Source organism: Pleurodeles waltl, chromosome 11, assembly GCF_031143425.1.
Source record: "Pleurodeles waltl isolate 20211129_DDA chromosome 11, aPleWal1.hap1.20221129, whole genome shotgun sequence".
Classification (NCBI taxonomy): Eukaryota; Metazoa; Chordata; class Amphibia; order Caudata; family Salamandridae; genus Pleurodeles; species Pleurodeles waltl.
This window is the reverse complement of record NC_090450.1, coordinates 249,404,506-249,426,082: the sequence shown is the minus strand read 5'-3', so window position 1 is coordinate 249,426,082 and position 21,577 is coordinate 249,404,506.

Genomic DNA, 21,577 nt, shown 5'->3' with positions numbered 1-21,577 from the left:
CTCCTCCTTTCCTGACCTGTAGCGTGCTGCCCTCTTGCCTGGGTGATGAGAGAACTAGACTTGTAACTTCACCCTTGAACCAGACCCCAGAGTGACTCCAATGGCTCATCTGCTGGCCTCCTGATCTGAGCCCTAGGGATCAAAGGATCCCCAACATCCTGCACCAGCACCTGGCCCCAGCTGCAGTGAGTTCCTGATCCCAAGTGGTCCCCCTGACGCCCTGGAACCTTGGAGTGGCTCAAAGGAGCTGTACTCAAGCTTTTGGGCTCTTCACAACCACAAATAAGTCAGTTCATACCAAGATCTCACTGCTCGGACTGCAGATCAATGCATAGCTCCGGCAGGTGCCTCTTTGCGCTACAGCCTTGGCCACTGTTGGGAGACCACCAATGCAAAGCTCCTGGCCTGCTCTGCGTGCTATGCAGACAGCTTCCCACAATGTTCTCCCTGCTCCTCATGGCTCCCTCCTTCATGAATAGGCCTGGGCACGGATTTGATAAGGTAAACTTCAGTGGGTCCAGCCTGGTGCCTGTAGGCAACCAGAGCTCCATCCCAGTTGGCCTGATAGTGTGACTTTGACCCGGTCCAGTGCGACCAGATAGCTAAAGTTGGGCTTTGAGATTTTTGCCGTTTTTTTTACACTAAAAACTTAAAATTCATAACTCCGGTTCTACTGATTGGATTTTTATTGTTTTGGTCTTGTTTTATATATTAAAATTTGCTCTATTTTCCATAACTGATATGGGGTTCATTTGTGGCTCATTGTTACTGTGTTACAGTTTGAAGTGTTGCACAAACACTTTACTTATTGCCTCTGCCAAGCTACCTGAGGGTCGGGCACAGGTTAGTTTTAGGGTTGCTCATGACTTCACCCTGAAAAGGATTGTGGCTAATGCTTGGCCAGGGCTCACACCCCAGTCAACCAACAACCCAATTTCTCTCACAGATCAATGCTGGCAATTAGGGTACTGGTTGAGCGGGGTGAAACCCTTCTCAAGCAGCAACCACAATCTTTGTCAGGGTGAAACACAAACAAACCCCAAATTAACCTGTGTTTAACCCTCTGATTGGTAGTCTGGCACAAAAGCAATCAGGCTTACCTTAGAGGCAATGTGTGAAGTATTTATGCAGCACTTCAATCTGTAATAAAGTGAGAAGACAACACAAGACAAATCCCACACCAATTAGGTAAATTGAGTAAAATGTTATAAATTATTTACGATCAAATTAACAAAAGTCCAAACAGTACAGCTGGAGAGTTTCAATTTTAGAGATTTAAGTGAAAACAGTGGCTAGAAGACAAAGGTGGTCATTACAACCCTGGCGGTCGGTGTTAAAGTGGCGGTAAGACCGGCAACAGGCCGGCGGTAAAAAGTTTGCAATTATGATCGTGGTGGAAACCGCCAACAAAGACAGCCACTTTAACACTCCGACCACCACGGCGGTACAAACAAACAGCGAGGCGGTCACTGCCAACAGACAGGCGGGAGACAAAGTACCGCCCACAGTATCACAACCTACCAATCCGCCACCTTTTCCGGGGCGGATTCACTGTGGATAAAAACACGGCGGAAACAGGATTCCGAAGGGAAAAAGCTCACTTCTACACACCCACAAGGAAGTTGGACACCATGGATCCGGAACTCCAAATTCTCCCCGCGATAGTCTTCCTGCTACTCTACCAGGAGCACAAACGCCGGCGGCGAAGACCACAGTGAGTACTGCACCTATGACACAGGGAGGGAAAAAACAGGGCCACACACACGCAACACCCCCACCCCCACCCTCACCCACTACAACACACACACTAATACATATTGATAGATCACAGTTACACCCCCACCCCTCCCCCCGGAAGAATACAAAGACCAAAGGAAATGAGTGTAACCATTGTAATATATTAAAAGCAAGTACGCAAAAATATGTATATACACCATTAACAAAATATACACCAAGCATAGTAGTCCAGGTAGTGCTCCAATTAAGTCCTTGGAACACTGCGTCCACACGGTATGGGCGAGGCCCACACAAGATCCCCGACCATGACGGAGAGAACACTGCAGGGGCATCAGATAGCAATAAAACAGGCACCTCAGGGGGAAGGAAAGGGGGGGCACCTCAGCCGCTTGAGTGCACAACGCCAAATCCACGAGTGGGCCACATGCCCACTGTTCAATCCTGGGGAGTGCAAAGCCACAGTCTCTCAAGTCTCTACAGTGGGTGGGTTGCCCACTGTTCAATCCTGGGGAGTGCAAAGCCACAGTCTCTCAAGTCTCCACAGTGGGTGGGTTGCCCACTGTTCAATCCTGGGGAGTGCAATGCCACAGTCTCTCAAGTCTCTACAGTGGGTGGGTTGCCCACTTTTCCATCCTGGGGAGTGCAAAGCCACAGTCTCTCAAGTGGATAACAGTCTCCACTGGTTCTGGAGGAGGCATGGTGCCCAGAGTGCTTCATCCTGCTAAGGTCAGAGATAGTGGATGGATCTCTCCACTGGTTCTGGAGGGGGGATGGTGCCCAGAGTGCTTCATCCTGCTGAGGACAGAGGTAGTGGATGGATCTCTCCAATGGTTCTGGAGGGGGCATGGTGCCCAGAGTGCCTCATTCTGCTAAGGACAGAGGTAGTGGATGGATCTCTCCACTGGTTCTGGAGGGGGCATGGTGCCCAGAGTGCCTCATCCTGCTAAGGACAGAGGTAGTGGATGGATCTCCCCACTGGTTCTGGAGGGGGCATGGTGCCCAGAGTGCTTCATCCTGCTAAGGACAGAGGTAGTGGATGGGTATCTCCACTGGTTCTGGAGGGGGCATGGTGCCCAGAGTGCTTCACCCTGCCCGTGACGGACTCAGTAGCATCAGTGCCCTTGGCGCTCATGGGCCAGCGTTGCTTGAGACAGCGGTGCCCAGTTCAGCGGTGCTTGAGACGCGGTGCCCTGTTCAGCGGTGCTTGAGATGGCGGTGCCCAGTTCAGCGGTGCTTGAGATGGCAGTGCCCTGTTCAGCATTGCTTGAGACAGCGGTGTCCTGTTCAGCGGTGCTTGAGACGGCGGTGCCCTGTTCAGCGGTGCTTGAGACAGCGGTGCTTGAGACGGCGGTGCCCAGTTCAGCGGTGCTTGAGACGGAGGTGCCATGTTAAGCGGTGCTTGAGATGGCGGTGCCCTGTTCAGCGGTGCTTGAGACGGCGGTGCTCTGTTCAGCGGTGCTTGGAGCGGCGGGCTCCTTTGCAGTGACTCAGCTGCTGGCGGTCCTCTCTGGCCCAGCAGGGCTTGTGCTGGCGGTCCTCTCTGGCCCAGCGGGGCTTGTGCTGGCGGTCCGCTCTGGCCCAGCGGGGATGATGGCGGTGGACTCCTGGGCAGCAGGGCTGGTGGCGGTGGCCTCCTGGGCAGCTGGGCTGGTGCTGGCTGTGGCCTCCTACAGCAGAGCTGGTGCTAGCGGTGGCCTCCTGGGCAGCAGGGCTGGTGGCGGTGGGCTCCTGGGCAGCGGGGACGATGGCGGTCTTCTCCGCTGTGCCGCTCTTCCCAGACTTGCTGAGTTTCTCTTTGCCCCTTCCCCACCTTGGAAGGTGTCGCAGCTGACTCCACAGTCCCACCTGAACCCCTGGGAGCGGCTTTGGTGGCTGGCGTCTTCCCCCTCTCCCGCCGGGCACTGGCCAACTTCTGATGCTTTACAGGTGGGGGACTGATTGTGCTGTGGCTCCGTGCCACACTGGCTGCCCTGGTGGCCGGTGCACTCCAGATTCCGGTGACTACAGGCACCACTGGTCCCAGAGATGTTGTGGCTGAGGTGCTAGTTCGGGACTTAGGAGACGGACGGGGTGGGGGAGGTGTGGGAAAGAGGTCAAGGTTGGACAGGAAAAGTTTTTTGGAGACACTGGGACGGGTAGCTGGAGGGGGTTTGGGAGTGGAGGAAGAGGTTGTGGTTGTAGGAGGTGCCCGTTTGCTGACTTTGGGTGAAGGTGCATGCGCTGGAGGCTGTCATGAGGTGGATGGCTGTTGGGTGGGTGTGTGCCTGTGTTTGTGTATCTTGGTAGTGGGCGTCACAGACACACTGGGAGAGGACACAGGAGACGTGTGAATGGTAGTGGGGGTGGTGACTGCACGTGAGCGGGGTGTGGTGGTGGGTGTGTTGGTGATGGTAGTAGTGGCTGTACAGTAGTGCATGCAGGTGTGAGTGTAGACGAGACTGGGAGGGAGGAGGGAGACGAGGAGGAGGGGACACACTGGAGGCAGTGGATGTTGGTGTGTCTGCATGTGTCTGATGCTTGCGTGAGTGCCTGTGGGATGTGTGCTGCTTATGTTTGCCTGAGCTTCTCTTGTGTGTTGGCGTGTGTGCATGCTGGTCTAGAGGTGTGCTTGGGATAGGCTGGGGTAAAGGGGATTGGGTCTGGGTGGAGGAAGTTGGAGGGGGAGGCTAGACACAGGGACAATGGCTGCCATCAGTGCTGAGGCCAGAGCCTGAAAAGCTCGCTGAAGGGCCGCCTGACCAGAATGAATGCCCTCCAGGAATGCATTTGTTTGTTGCAACTGCCTTTCTACACCCTGGATGGCATTCAAAATGGTAGACTGCCCAACAGTGAGGGACCTGAGGAGGTCAATGGCCTGCTCACTGAGGACAGCAGGGGTAACTGGGGCAGGGCCTGAAGTGCCTGGGGCAAAGGTGATGCCCACCCTCCCAGGTGAGCGGGCACGGGGCAAAGGCTGAGTGGCTGCTGGAAGGGGGGGTGGCAGCTCTACCTGTAGATGGGGTGGCACAGATGTTGCCGCCACCACAAGGGCGCTCCCATCAGAGGACGAGTCTGTGTCACTGGTCTCAGCTCCTGTCCCCTTCGTGGAGCTCCCCTTGCCCTACGTCCCACTGGTGAAGTCCGATTCTGTAGTGTGGCCCTCCATGGCCATGTGGATGCAGCCCCCTCGTGCTCCGGTGCCACTGCTCCTCCTCCTGATGATGCTAATGCACACAAGAACAGGGAGACCACAAAAAGGGGGGGGGGGTGAAAGAAGAAAGACATGTTGAGTGCATGCATTACCGCTACCGTTGGCGGACACGACAGACACACAAGCCCCCTGCATTACTCCGCGCTATTGGGCTCCACTGTTCAATTCCTGGGAAATGGCCTACAAGGCTATGGACGACATCTGCACACATGGATGACACAGGGGCATGACTAGGTGTACTTGGCACTCTACAGAGGTGCGGTAGGGTGCCACATGGACTGCCTTTTGGAGGGACCTTGCCTACGGAACTCGCCCTGGCCTAGGGAAACCCACAGCCCACAGCCCACCTCCCCCACCCAGACCCCTCTACTGCACGCAAAATCAGCAGAATGAGAGTGTACTCACCCCCTTGTGGCTGCTGTGATGCCCTGAAGCGTCCATCCAACTCCGGGTACGCCACCGCCAGGATCCTGAACATCAGGGGGGTCATGGTGCGACGAGCACCTCTCCCACGTTGGGAGGCCATCCCCAGCTGAGCGTCCGCCGTCTTCTTGCTCCAGCAGTGAATGTCCTCCCATCTTTTCCAGCAGTGGGTGCTCCGTCTGTGGTAGACCCCCAGGGTCCGGACGTCCTTGACGATGGCACGCCAAATATATTTTTTCTGGTGGGTGCTGACCTACATGAGTTGTACAGGGGGAAGAGAAACTTATTACCAACTGCACCATCAAAGTGATTGGCCCCCATCCCTACCCCTGCCATGTGGCACATGCACTCACCGTCGTTTCATGCACACCGCACTCTCCCCCCTTCCTTCTTACATCCACCCCTCTCCACACTGGCATAGCCCATACAGCATGCTCGCAGTGTACTTACCTGTTTGTCTGGAGGACTGTAGAGTGGGGTGTACTGGGGGAGGACCCTAGCCACGAGTTTCTCCAACTCCTCCGATGTGAAGGCAGGGGCCCTTTCCCCAGTCGCACGAGCCATTGTCTCTTCCAGACCGAGGTCACAGCAGCACTTGCATTGTAGGTCCTCTCCTGACGAAGATCAGGTATCGAGTGATTGAACAGAAAGAAAATGGCGGTCACGTCCGCGGCGGTGCGTACCGTCACCGCCGGTGTACATCGTCATTGGCTCCTGGGACCCATAGGGTCCAATGTTAAGCAATGCAGCATTGCGCCGCGGTCTTCGACCGCCTACCGCGACAGTGTACAACGCCAGCGCAGTTACCTCACATCCCATTGTCCCACTTTACAGGTCAGGCAGCCACCATTTCAGGGGCCCACATGGCTTCATTTTCAACTGAGTCACACATACCTAGGCCTAGACTCAACACACATACAGGCCACTTTTAAGATTATGATTGGTGTTCTGTGTAAGCTGGGGGTACGTACCTCTGAGTTGTTTGACTCTGTGCTCGCTGTTGTCCTTCATAGGCACCGTTCGCTGGGACATGTGAGGAGATGGAGCCATCCTCCGGTGTACCGACCTGTGGTGAACCTGTCGACAATGGAGGAAAGACATGTGATAATCACATACAGGGGGTTATTACAACTTTGGAGGAGGTGTTAATCCGTCCCAAAAGTGACGGTAAAGTGACAGATATACCACCAGCAGTATTACAAGTCCATTGTATCCTATGGAACTCGTAATACGGCCGGTGGTATATCCGTCACATTTGGGACGGATTAACACCTCCTCCAAAGTTGTAATAACCCCCACAGGCTTGACCGTGCCACAATCCAGGAACTGTGTACCCAGTTGGAGCCAGACCTGATGTCAGCTATCCGCCATCCCACAGGAATCCCCCCTCAAGTGCAGGTGCTGTCAGTGCTCCATTTCCTTGCAAGTGGGTCATTTCAAACAACAGTGGCGATAGCATCAGGGATGTCCCAGCCCATGTTTTCCAACGTGTTGTCCAGAGTGTTGTCAGCCCTGCTGAAACACATGCGGAGCTACATCGTTTTCCCTCAGGTGGAGGATTTGCCTACAGTGAAAGGTGATTTCTATGCCCTGGGACATTTCCCCAACATCATAGGTGCCATTTATGGGACACATGTGGCTTTGGTCCCCCCCCACAGGAGTACAGAAACCGGAAGAGTTATCATATGATGAATGTACAGATGGTATGTTTGGCCGACCAGTACATCTCCCATGTGAATGGCAAGTTCCCTGGCTCAATGCATGACGCCTACATCCTGCGGAATAGCAGCATCACTTATGTGATGGGTCAACTCCAAAGGCACCGTGTGTGGCTATTAGGTGAGCACCTGGAAGCTAGCCAGTGGGAATGGTTGTCTGGGTCTGGGGATATCCCCCTAGGTTAGTGTGTGTCTAACAGTTGTCCCTCGCCATTTGCAGGTGACTTTGGTTACCCCAACCTGTCATGGCTACTGACCACAGTGAGGAATCCCAGGAGAAGGGCAGAGGAATGCTACAATAAGGCCCATGGGCGAACTAGGAGGGTGATCGAGCGGACCTTCGGCCTCCTGAAGGCCAGGTTCAGGTGCCTCCATATGACAGGTGGATCCCTATTCTACTCACCAAAGAAGGTGTGCCAGATCATCGTTGCCTGCTGTATGCTTCACAACTTGTTGCAGCTGTGGAGCCTGTGGACAGTGAAGACGAGGAAGCAGAAGAAGAAGACATGGACAACAGGGACTCAGTGATCCAGCAATATTTCCAGTGAAACACAGGTAAGAACACAAACCTGCATACTACATGTACTTAAACACTACTACCTCTCTACTATCTGTCGTTTTCACCCAGTGTGTGGTCACTGAGTTGTCACTTTCCCTTACGATTTCCCAGATCTGGGTCCCACAGTGTGACATCTGCTTTGATTCCTCATGGACTAGAGCTGTGTGACATAGGTATGTTGACATTACAAGTGAAAGTGCTTTTTGCCACAGTAATTGCTAATACAGTATTCCGAAATCACAGACTGACTCCAGATTGTTTTGTGCTTTAAGGGTGTTTATTTTAGTGCTCAAAATTGGAGGGGGGTAGCAAAATGGTGAGGGGTGATGGCGGAAGAATGTCCATGGCAGAGTCCAGTCTATTAGTCTCACAGGTGCATTGCCCAAATGGGCATAGGAAGTGGAGCTGGGGCAGTTTAAGTATGGAAAGGGTGACAAAGTGGGACAGTAGGATGACAATCAGGGTGGTCTCATTTCTTGGTGGGGGTCTTGGCATCGTTCTCTGTCTTGTTCCAGGATCTCAGGGACCGTTTGCGAGGTGGTTCTCCCTCTGCAGGGGGTGGGGTGCTGGTGTGGTGGTCCTGTGGCGGTGCCTCCTGCCCACTAGCGCCGGCGGAGGTGGTGGGCAGTTCATCGCCCAGGCTAGTGTCAGGTGCCCCTTGTAGTGCTACAGTGACCCTCCTGGTATTGAGTACTTCCTTCAGCACCACTACGATGGTGCCCAGGGGTGGAATTGATGGTTCTGAGTTCCTCCCTGAAGCCCATATACTGTTCCTCCTGCAGGCGCTGGGTCTCCTGAAACTTGGCCAGTACCGTTGCCATCGTCTGCTGGGAGTGGTGGTAGGCTCCCATGATGGAGGAGAGGGCCTTGTGGAGAGTGGGTTCCCTAGGCCTGTCCGCCCCCTGTCTCACAGCAGCCCTCCCAGTTCCCCTGTGTTCCTGGGCCTCCGTCCCCTTGACCGTGTGCCCACTACCACTGCCCCCAGGTCCCTGTTGTTGATGGGGTGGTGGGTTAACCTTGGTTCCCTGTAGTGGTGGTCACACTGCTGATTGACGTGTCCTGGGGACGGAGGTATGGGCCCGCTGGGTGGGTGCTGTGCTGGTGTTTCCGGAGGGGGAAGCTCTGTGGTGGCCTGTGACTGGGTATGGGGAACCAACTGTCCAGAGGTTCCCGATGGGCCGGGCTTGTCATCTAGATCCAGTTGGACAGAGGTGCTGTCATCACTGTGGGCCTCTTCTGTTGGTGGTGTGGACATGTGTGGACCCTCCTGTTCGGTGATGTTGGGTAGGAGTCCTGCAGGGGTGTAAAAGGATGTTTATTACATCTGTGTGTGGCATGGTGTGCAATGGATGGGTGACCGTGTACCCCAGTGCTTGCATTCCTGTGTGGGACCTTGTGTGATGATGGTTTAGGGGGGTGTATGGGTATGTGCAGTGGCCATGCTTTAGTGATGTGTGTCCATGCGTTGTTGTTGCATGCAGGGCTTGGTGTTGGGATGGGTGGGTTGTGATGTAGGGACATTTGTGAGGAGTTAGAGTGATGGTGGTGAGGGTGAGGGTGAGGGTGGGTTTATGTGCTGGCATGCAGGTAGGGTGGGGGATGTAATAGTTAAGATTTGGCTTACCAGAGTCCATTCCTCCACCTACCCCTGCAAGGCCCTCAGGATGCAGAATCGCCAAGACCTGCTCCTCCCATGTTGTTAGTTGTGGGGAGGAGGTGGGGGTCCACCGCCAGTCCGCTGAACCGCCAGGTGGTGTCTTGAGACCACGGAACGCACCTTCCCCAATAGGTCGTTCCACCTCTTCCTGATGTCCTCCCTATTTCTTGGGTGCTGTCCCACTGTGTTGACCCTGTCCACTATTCTTCGCCATAGCTTCATCTTCCTTGCAATTGAGGCGTGCTGCACCTGTGCTCCGAATAGCTGTGGCTCTGCCAAGACGATTTCCTCCACCATGACCCTAAGCTCCTCCTCCGAGAACCTGGCGTGTCTTTGCCGTGACATGGGGTGGTGTAGGTGATGTGTGGGGGGTGTGTGGGGTGATAAGTGTGCTGATATGTAGTGGTGTGTAGTGTGAGGTGCATGGAAGTTATGTGGGTGATGGTGTTGTGTGCCTGTGGATGCTAGTATTGTTGATGGTGGTGTCTCTTTCTGGCCTTCGTTCGTGAATTTTGGTTGTAGGGGTTTGTGGGTGATGTGGGTGTGTGTTATATATTGTATTGGGTGTGTGGGAGTGGTGTGTGTATGTGTATCAGGTGTGTGCATTTGGAATTGTCCAATGTGGCTGTGTTTTGTAAATGTGTGTGTATTTTGAGCTCGGCGGTGTGTACCGCCAATGGAATACAGCGGTTGAAAGACCGCTGCGTGGTTTCGTGTGTCGTGATAGTGTGGGCTTATTTCTGTTGCCGTGACGGTGGAGGATTTGTTTTCGCCAGTTTATCACTGACCTTTGGTGTGGCGGACTTGTATGGGTGTCTGAATTTTGGCGGATTCCGTGCTATGGGTCATAATAGCTGTGGCGGTTTTCCGCGGCCACGGCGGTGTGTTGGCGGTCTTCTGCACGGCAGTCAGCGGCTTTTACCGGCAATGTTGTAATGACCGCCAAAGTGCCAACTGTGATTATTTGGTCACACTGGACCAGGACAAAGTCACAAGTACAGGGTGACTGCGATGGAGCTTGGGGTGGATGCAGGGACGAGTTAGGCCCACTAAACAAGATATCCTAAATCCAGGTTTGCAGAGTGTTGCAAGATCCTGCGTTGTGGATGCGTTGCACAGTGGCGCTCCAGACGTAGCTGCCAAGATGCAATGTGGACTCCTGTGTCACTGTTAAGGATGCTGTTGATTAAGGGCTTGCAATCTGAAGCTCTGCATCGCAAATGCATCACACAGAGGTGGTTCTGAAGAAGCTGCAGTGCTATGATGCATCATCATTGCCATGCCGTCTACAGAAGACTTGCAATGCGAAGGCACGCATCAAGAATGTGTTGCACAGCTGCAGCTCTGAGGAGACTCCAGGTTGGGGTGTGAAGTCTGGCGTCAATGATACGTCACTCTGCAGCATTTCAGAAGAACAGCTTTGGGGAGATGTGTTTTGCTGAGCCAACGTTACCCACAAGACCATAGCCGGGTTGCCAGAGCACCAGAGTCCAGGTGCTATGTTCAAGGTGGTTGGAGCCTTTTCTTTCCAGAAGAACTAATCAGGAGGCCAACCAATGAGCCCTTGGAGTCACTCTGGTGCTCCTGGTCATGTGTCCCCAGGATACAGCCTGCAGGTACCAAATGGTTAGGGCAGAAAGTGCCATTTTCAGAATTGTTACTTAAAATCCATCTTCACCATTAAAGAGGGTATTAAATTACAGTTCTTCAGACACCAAACTCATATTCCTATCTGCTCTCAATTTAAATTTATTGCATCCTATATGTAATAAGGTAACCCAGTGTTATCCTGTGGGGGAGGTAGGCCTCGCAGTAGTGAAAATGAATTTAAGAGTTTTTTACTACCAGGACATGTAAAACTTCAAAAGTACATGTCCACCTTTTAAATACAGTCACCCTGCCCTATGGGCTATGGAGGCCTTACATTAGGGGTGACTTATATTTCTTAAAAAGGAAAGTGTAGGCCTGGCAAAAGGTTTATTTTGCCAGGTTGACATTGCAGTTTTGAAACTACACACACAGGCTGCAATAGCAGGCCCAAACATGTTTAAAGGACTACTTAAGTGCTCACTAGTAGCATTTAAATTATAGGCTCTGGGTACATGCAGTACCATTTTACTAGCAACTGAAAAGTAAATTAAATGTGCCAAATGGGTGTAAGACAATTTTGCCATATTTAGAGGGAAAAGCACAAGCACTTTAGCACTGGTTAGCAGTGGCAAAGTGTGCAGAGTCCTAAAAGACAACAAAAAAGGGTTCAGAAAGCAGGGGAGTGGAGGTAAAAAGTTTGATGATTACCCTGCAGAGAGGCTTATGTCCAACAATCAACATACATGATTGATATGTTCCGTTGTCCATGTAAACTACAATATGTAGGCAGTACTACTCAATGACTAAGAGTTTGAATAATAGAGCACAATTGGAAGCATTGGAAAAAAATATTAAAGATATCCAGCAGCTGCTCTTTTTAAATTATTTCACAACTATGATTTGACTATGGTTACAAGTGCAGGGGCAGTCTACAGTATTCATACCCATGAGATGGCACTTGTAAATTACGCCCAAAACAACTGGATTTCTGGATTATCATGCTTTCCACCAAAAAGCCAAGAAGCCTAAATACAGATGAAGATTAAGCTACCTTTTCCAAACCAATGATTGTCAATGATGTTTCCTCATTTATGTTTGGGTCTTGCCCCATAAGAGTACTATTTTCCAATTATAGTCCTTATGTGCTACCTATTAACCTGCTCAGGAATTAACCCGAGAGCTTATTCTTGATCATAACATACTGACTATTTAATTACAGTTTAATTTCTCTGTAGATGTCTGCATTGTGTTATGACATTTAAAAGCATGCAATTATTTTTCTTTATATTGGATTATTCTCTCTGGAGAAATACAGTATGTGCTAGGTACATAAATGATGCTGCTTTGATGTATGTGTGACTTGATGAGCTCATTGTAAGGAACTAAAACAATGCATTAATATCTGTGTTTTGCACATCACTTATAGTCCCATGTCTTATTTTAATCCCTGCAAAATGATTATTGAGTTTTTGCCCCCGTAGATTGAATCTCTGCTGTGAGTGAGACTCAGAATCTTACTCACTGTAAGCTCTGATGAAGTTATTTTGAGTTAACTGCCAATTCCCGCCATTTAAAGTAAACTTAGCTACTGCCCAGTTGGAGCTACAGGCTTTGGGCTGGATGCATGTGAACACATGTGCACCCATGTGCAGGTTGAACAAGTTAGACTACGATCTAACTCAGCTTGGTAACTGTGCTCAGGTAGCCTGTTACAGATAGGACATGTAATAAATTGTACAGGTCTTATAGTTTAATTGGGCAGTCAAAAAGAAATATCCCCACTGCTTTTTGGCTATTATCTGTCGTGCATTATTGTACTCTCTCTGTATGCTAAAGCTGACCTAAAATAAATCTTGCATTGGGTTGACCTAGGTAGAAGTTTATCTTTCGCTTCCTATGTTAACAAAGAACCAAATGCAATAAACTATTCATTTGGCCAGTTTTGTTCAAATTTTTCTCCAGTCAGCCCTTAGCTAGATTGGAGCTTCGAGCAACCCAGCTGGGCTGAGTTAATTACTCTGCCAACTAGAAGTTTAATCAAAGTTTAATCCATACTAAAGGTCCATTTGGAGGGGACATTGTCTTTTCCTGAAAAAGGAAGAGGGTTGTCGAATAGGCCCTCATTAGGAGCTAGGTGGGCGGCGGATGCCGCCTGCCAAACTCTTCCTGCACTCAGTCCGCCTGTGCAGCCTGAACCCCACCGGCCCTAATAGGACTTCACAGCAGGTACGATGGTTGGAAACACTGTTTCCTCCCCCCTGACTTGCAGTGAACAGGGCCTTAACATTGATGCCTGCTCCCAATGGAGCCGGTGCCAATGTGGCGATGCAGCTGGTGTAGACGCACCCGTTGGCATTCCACTGCCCGTAATTTGAGCAGCGGAATGCGTGATGGGGCTAGGCATGGAGGTCCGACACCCCCATTCCACCAGCCTTTCCATGGCAGCGTCAAATGCCATGGAAAGTCTGGTGGATGGGACTCCTAATCCCCATGGAGGCGCTGCAAGCCTGGCGGTGTCAGTGGTCTGACTGTGGGGGCTCAGCCACGGTCAAAATGTAGCAGTCCCAGCGCCAGCCTGCTGGCGGTGAGACCACCACCGCGAGTCGGGCGTCCATGCGACACCAGACTTGTAATAAGGGCCATTATCTGCATAGGTTAATTAGGTACACAATGTCTGGAAACTGTGTGTGCCCTTCCCAGACGACCAGAGGGAAGCAGCCAGACCTCCGTTTCCATTGTCGTCATAGGGTCCTTTGAGGTTTTTTTAGGAAGGAACCAGTTTAGCCAAGGCAGTTGGAAAGGACAGTGGTTTTAAACCTCTCTGAGAATTTTGACAATTAGCCACTTGCAGTCACCCTCTTGAAAAGGCCCAGGATGATGTGGAGGAGTAATGGGCAGTGGTGGAGTGATGATATGTCATCTTTTGATAAGGCAGAGGTCTCTACTTTCAGAAACGGTCCATCCCCACATAAAACCCCTGAGCAAAGGAGAAACTCAGAGAAAAGTCCTGCGATCAGCAGAAGACAAGAACTGAAGGACTCTGTCTGGAGTGTTGGGACACTCTGGACTTATACTGACTTTTACTTTCTAGAGTTGTCTCCAGGGCTAGTGGCACTGCCCTCCCCACTCCATCTGGGGACAGTAGAGGGTGGACTTTTTGGGGACCCCAGAGGAGACTGTTCTTCTTGAACTTCTATGGACTGGTCATTTGGTGGCTACCCCTCAGACAGGATCCCTGCTTCACATATTACCCTGGGAGTGGCCAGGGGGTTGTCAGGCTTGGGGAGTGCAGGTAGGAGTATTAACTGCCTTGAGATCCATGGTGCACTTCTGTGGAAGAGTCTGGGTGAAGGAGATTACCAGGAACCTAGACAGAAGTGCAGCTCCTGGGTTCCGCATAACTGCCCAATGCTGAAAGGAGGCAGCAGAGTGCCAGCTTCATAACAAAGACTTGAAAACTGGGCCTGAGGAGGCAAAAGGTCAGGACAGCAAGCCCTGACCTCTCGCTCGTAGGAAGGCGTGCAGTAGAAGAATTAGATACAGGCGATTGTAAAAGGTAGAAGTCACAAAGCAAATAATCAACACTCCTGGTGGCCAGGGTGGACTACCAGGAGCAAAACACAGAAACAACTCTCAGAAAGACCAAAGTAGTCACAGAAATACACGTTTGTTCATCCCATTTGGGGGAGGGGAGCTGTCCAGCAGGAGTATGAGAGCAAAATGGCCAAAAATAGCCTTTACTATAGCTAGCAGTCTACTCAAATCACCCTTGGGGGGCATGGCCGTCTGGGCCTTTCTTGGGGGCCTTCTAAAACCTAAAAGTATGGCTCTCCTTCTTGTTCCCCTTTTTGTACCAAGGTGGGAGCAATTCCCAAGAATTTGTTAAAATTGTGCATCACTACTTTCTCTGGATCTTGTAACCCCACTGAGGGCCAGTAGTACCTCAAGGGGTATCATGAAGCACACTGTGCTCCCTTACTTAGGGCCAGAGACCCAAGACCATTGTAGTTTGTGTCTCCCGCTCCCTGTATTTGGGGAGAGTGGAGCTATCGGTTAACATGAGTCCTACAAAAAAATGTCAACTGAGTGCACATTTTATAAGTAGTATCATTTAGCCTGTTTCTTAGGCTCTGCACTTGCACCACGTGATTTAATAGATTTAATGCACAGTGATCATGTTACCGTACTATCAGGTCTGTATTGCATGTAACACTAAGAAATACATTTAGAAGTCTTGCCACATCCACCAGAGAGATTTAAAATATTTGTGGACAGAGAAAGGGTTGCCCAAGCACAGGCTTAGACCACGAGCATACAAGACTTTGTTAATGGAAAATATAGTTGACCATTAAAGAACATACCTGCATTCCATTAAAGGTGAACATACAAATAACCACCAGTTTACGTAATCCAGAAATCCTGTTCAGCAGGTTTCAGTGGAGACACGGGGTATAAGAATCAGTCATCCTATTTCCCAGCAGTGATGAGCTCAGTCCCTTGGACAAGGTGAGAGTCTGTGTCCAGCACCAGACTCTGATGAAGAAACAGAACTTCAGTTGCACTCAAGAAAGTTGTCTCTGACAACAGACACAAGCAAGATGGTCTAAGGAGGTAATAGCATTAAAAGGACGAGAAAGGGGTCATTAAAAAACACGAATACGAACAGTAATGTACACATAACAGCAAGGTGACTCCATGGTGTGAACACAGTACTTGAAGACTGTCACAAGGAAGGAGGATGACGTGGTGATAAAGACCTCTTTGGAAAGCAGAATTATGCATTAGATGACTGACACTAAGGAACATCCTACTTATTTCACTTAACCAGGAAAATCTGGATTAATCAAGTGGCTGTTATTATGATTTTCACTCCAATAGAACAAAGAAATCAAGTTGAGTTTATTGCTTTTATTATTATCTCGCTGGCCCACAAATGAGTAACCACAAAAGTATTATAAAATATTGGCAATGCACAAAAGAAAACATAAATTCTGTATTTCCAAACAGCGTACAACTTCAGAATTATCAAAGTACATATAATTGATTACCTTACAGTCTAAAAAACGTAAGTACAAAAATGAATAAAACAAGTAAGTTTTTATATGTCATATGCAACTTGAGATGGCTGATAATACTTGATTAAAGTTATCATCCTGCCAAGTGAAATGCTCAGACAAATAACTGGCATTTTAATGAAATGTGAAACTAATGACATTCAGATTTTAGGTATTGGTAAACAAGTTACAACGGAATTACTTTAGCATTCTTTATATCATAATAAAACCCTGTCTTGCAAAGATTTAGTGCCACTGATCCAATAAAAACAAAATTTGTAAGTACCCTAAACATAGTCGTTTAAATTGTCAATACTGCAATAAAGTAAACATACATTACAAATATATACAGTAGGTAAACACATTTTAGTGCAAAGATAACAAAACCTGTGACTTTTATGTGCTCTCTGAAGAGCACATTTCACTTCACCACATATGCTATTCTATAAATACTTCTATAAGGAACTTAAAAGAATTGGTTTTCAATATATATTTTGATGTTTACATTAGGTGTGTACAAATGGATATAGAGTTTTTCGCGGTATCTCTACTACTTCCTATATTTTTCTTTCCTCTATGCCTATACATGATTGTGCAAATGTCATTCAGTGTTCCTTGTGTGTTTATTTATTAAAATAGTTTCACGTTATTCAGAGTTACAATGAGCCGTAATATGGGGTTTTGATTCAGTGACATTAATTAACTATAGACACAGTCGAGCGAAATGTTCTACTGGTATGCTGACTTTCACATACTGGCAGGGCGGAATGGTTATGGTCACATTTTAGGTGATACCTGGGAAAATGATGCAGGGCAATTCCTGCCTAAAAGGAGGATTGATTGTTTTGGACTTACCCTGCCAAATTCTGTACAGACCAAATCCTGAAATATTTGCATTAATCCTTTGCATAGTGCTAAATGCCTAGCAAACATTTTTACTCTAACTGACTCTTTTCTAAGTGCTCATACTCATTGTATTTCTCGGATCTGTGGTCAGTGGCAGAACACATTAACATACACAAGTGCCATCTATGGAATGCTAGGATTGCCTGAACAAATCAAAATTCTTAGAATATTGGCTCTAGCTCAGGTTCCTGCCTGCATTTGTGTTCAGTGATTACATGGAGTAGGGGGGCACAGCATACAAGTGCAAACAACTGGTCTGTTCACATTTTTATGTTCGGTGAGATTAGGAGAATTATAGCCTTATTGCTCACAGTTTTAACAGTTGTTTTTTGCTCTTCATCTCACCGCCGTCTGTCAATTTAGCCCCCTGGTTGCTGAGCTAGCAAATATTAGTGGGGACCACCATCAGCGGAAGTTGCTAATCGCTGTTAATACTTTGAGTAGCTGGCAATAAAACGTAATTAGTACCTCAGTGTGCACTGATGACATTGGAAACGCCCTTCATTTTCATCAGAACGCTGCCACTAACTGATGTAGTTTAAGGGCTTTTTAGACTCGGTGACTGTGGACATTTTTATCTGTCTGTGGTTCTTGACATTAGAGAGATGGGCACCAATATGCAGGTTAGTTGGGGAATTGTTTGCTTTGTGAACTTAAACATTAGCAAGTTCATTTTACTGAATCACCAGTATTGTTTGTAAGGGTACAGCCCTTCAATGGAGAACGAATGCAAAGGAAAACGGGCATCCAATTTACTTGTTTGAAGGGAAACACAAAGCAACAAAAAGCAAAAAAGAGAATAATTGTGGAGCGCAGGTTTCAAGATTTCTCTCTTTGTGTTTTTTAGAGTTACCTAAGGGCAACATGCACTGAAGCTTGAGGCCATTAGTTTGTATTTGGAATACTCCTCAGAACATGGTCGACTTTTCTTACATTGGTAAATCTTCAACTATTTGGTTCAAGTACGTGTTTTTGGTATTTCTATCTCTCAATCTAGGTGAGAATTCATGAAACACAGGTCACTAAATTTATGACCTGATTATAAATGTATGCAGTGGAAGTTGCAAAGGGAAAGGACACCCACTATATTTAAGGATAAAATAAGATCTCTGGCATTACATTTTTACCAACGTTCAAAAGGCATTCAGAGTCAAGGTCAGAAGAAATTGATCTTATTACAAGGAACTGATTTGTGACTTCAAAGTAGTCAGGTTACTTTCTTTAAAAAACACATTCACTTTTGTGTAGCAGTAGCAACGATGCATCCCATGGAACTGCCACACACCATTCCTCAGTATCATTACAGTAGATGCCCCCAGTCTCCTATGGAAGCATACATTTGGTTAGTGTGAGGTGGAGCAGGATAGAGAATTGCACTCCCCCAAACAGCACATGCTTGCCGTCTTGTGAGGGGGGTTAGGTTGGTTACTCCAAGGTAGCAGCAGGCAAAATTATACATTAAAAAAGAGATAGAAGGAAATGTACTCTTTCCATAATCCATAATGAGTTGATCGTTGAGTGAAAAGCAGTAAAATCAACTAAAATGAAGGGACAGATCTCATTTCTGAACATCACATCTGCGCTGCTGCAACATTCTGCATCACATACAGGTCCATACAGAGGTTATCTATCCATAGTTATTCTCATTGACTGCAAAACAGCCAAAAAGACTTGTGTAAGCATAAGAACATGTCAAGAGCAGCCGCTCAGATTTACCAACACTGATCTGTAGCTAGCTGGATAATGTCATGAGTTATTCTCATAATTCTTTTCTTTTCACTGATGCTAAAGTGGATCCAAGCAAAAGCAGATTAGCCTTGTGATCTGCTTCTGCATTCTGCAACTAGAAAAAAGTGGGTAGAACCCCTTCCCTCCAGAAACCCTCATTGACGCAGTACACTTTGCTTTGCCTCAGAGCAGGGATATCCTGGAATGAATTTGGAAAGATACCAAAATCTTGCAGAGGGATGCAATTCCTTGGTCACCGACTTCACCATATGGGCAAATGCAGTAGGTTTTTTGGCCCATTCTTGCCCTTCCTAGTTCTCTCCATGTTGTCCTTGGTCTATAGTTTGCCCCTCTCATGGGATATGCAATGGCCCTGTGGATGTTTCCTAGTGGGAATATTTGTCAGGCCATTCCCTTCTTTATGGGAGACACCTTCCCACAAAAGTAGGGTAATTCAAGTCAAGGAATGAACCAGCATGCACATATAAGACATCACTTTCTATATTATAGACGGGGACTTGAAGCAACAGTTCAATACCAATTAGCTGTGGAAGGCCAAATCTCGTCATTCCCTTTCATGTGCAAATTTCACAATGGGCCTGTGTTTTAGAAGACTACTTGAAATATGAAATTTTAATTTAAGGTATTTTCTGACAGTATGTTCTATAAGCTTTGGTGGTGTGCTATTGCTTAGCATTGCTTTTATAAAGTCTTTGGGATTTCTGAACAAGTAACGTCTTCCCAGCTGAACGCCTTGTCAATATGCATTAGCTTTTTCAGTGTGGCTGGAAGAGACCCCACAGTCAAATAAAAAATAGAAACTCAATCCACCAAAAGATTTGAATGAAACAGGGTCATTAAACTACTGCTAATGTTGCTACAAGGTCAGGTAAGAATGTGGGAGTCCATATCTGTAGGAAAAGTGACAATGAAGTGAAACCTAACAATGGTTTGGGAAAATACACCTTTACTACGGAATTTAGACAAAGGGCATAGCTTTTGATTAACCGGAAGATAGGACAAACATTAATTTCAATGAAAATTGGATCACAGTTTAAGTTTAAGAGACTTCTACCATTTTAAGCCGATATAGTCAGAGTGCAGATTGTGAACTTTTTGTATCATTTACTTTGTGAAGAAGTAGAAGGAAAGGAGAAAATAACTTTAGAAGTAATGAGACGCACATGAGAACAGTTTCTTGTAACTTCATAGAAGGCATGAAAAGTTGAGTCCATAGTTGAAATATATATTTCTTAAATATGACTACAGAAATGTTTTCAGAATTTGGGCTGTGTTTTTTATATTATTATAATGATTTTGGAGGAGTCAGTAATACAGAACAATAACAGGAATGTACAAAGGGAAGAAGGTCAGAAAACAGTCAGTTATTTAAAATAGAGATGTGGCTTGGTCAAAGCCCACAATTTTTGTTCCATAGACCTTGATTAATCTCCAAAAGCAAACTGCTAGGATATTTGAAGTTGACTGATGTCAAGATGAGCTATAACAATATGTAGTTATTTTTTGTAAAAAGTTTGAGTATATCACATTGATAGAGCAACAACTGTAATTTGCGTTTTTCACAAATGTAAATAAACATGATTCAAATATACAATAACTCAACTGGGCATTCTTGAAAATTGTGCATGGGGTAACAAGTTCTGTATTTTTATGGTGTACATGTGAAGGATAATAATGCCATTTATTTCATTTCACAGGGAGTTTTTCAGTCTGTCTTTTAAAACATTGCTCACATATGACACTATTATACTATTTCAATTAAGAGAAAATTTATATGTTAGTAAATAGCGTGATTCTGTGTAAATCTTACATATAGCAAAATAAGTGTTGATAATGTATGAATATTGATATTTTTCTCTTTAAAAACCCAGAACAGCCTGAATTGAGACTGTGAAAGATCACCTGTCCTTGGCCATTATGTTTACATGTGCATCTCTATGTTTAATTGCACCACTTTCATCTTCCAATAGTAAAGAATGTGGAAAGTAATCCAGACAATTATATGTAAAGCATTGGTGTAATAGATGTCTAATGAATGTTATTACTTTGATCTGCAACATTTATATATTTCTTTTACGTACTATAATGGAAAATAGTATATTCAAGCAATGTGTGTGCTAACTGTAGATACCATTTAATCACTCCTTAGAAATTGGATATTCTCATTTTCCTTTGTTTGCAGGTAGCTCTTCCCTTTGAAAAAGGGTCAATTTAACTTTTTCCATATACATTTAAAGATTGAGGATTATCCACTGATCACAAAATTCCCAAACTCAGCAGTAAATTCTAGCTTAATTGATTCACCAGTGACAAATTCTACTTACCTCTTGGGAGATCTACAAATATGGCAGATTTTCCACAGTAGTTCCTTGGAGGATAGGCCTACTAAAAGCAGTGTGATAGGGAAATGTACATGCAAAATGTTTGGAACACCCAGAAGGTGGATTATTTTCTGTATTCATAAACATTTCCAGCCTCATTATTATTTCCATAAAAATCCTGGGAGGTAACACTGCACCTAGGAAATACTAAAACAAACGTTTCTGTATTTTCTAGGTCCGATCTTACCTCTCCATTGTGAGTTTTCTACCTCATAATGGTGAATAATATTGTAACACTACATTTTCCTTTGCTTGTCCTAGTTTAATTGCATTTTTCCCCAGTCAAACTTCCCCATGTTTTACCTAGGGAAGTTTGTGAATAGAAAAACATTTGTAAGGGTGGTTTATGTATGATGGAATCCTGATTATCCACCAACAGAAAATCCCAAAATTTAAAGTTAGACATGCACATTAAAATCTATGATTTCACTAGGTTTCCGGACACAGACAACATGATTTTGAGAATACGAAGGAAAGGGTAATGTTACAAAATGATGGTTTTAATCTTTGATTTGTAAAATTACTCTACTTTCAGTGATTTTCATTTTCATTGCAAATTTATTGTCTATCTTTCAGTTTATGTGTTTGTGTAAAGATTGTTACCCAAAAAGAT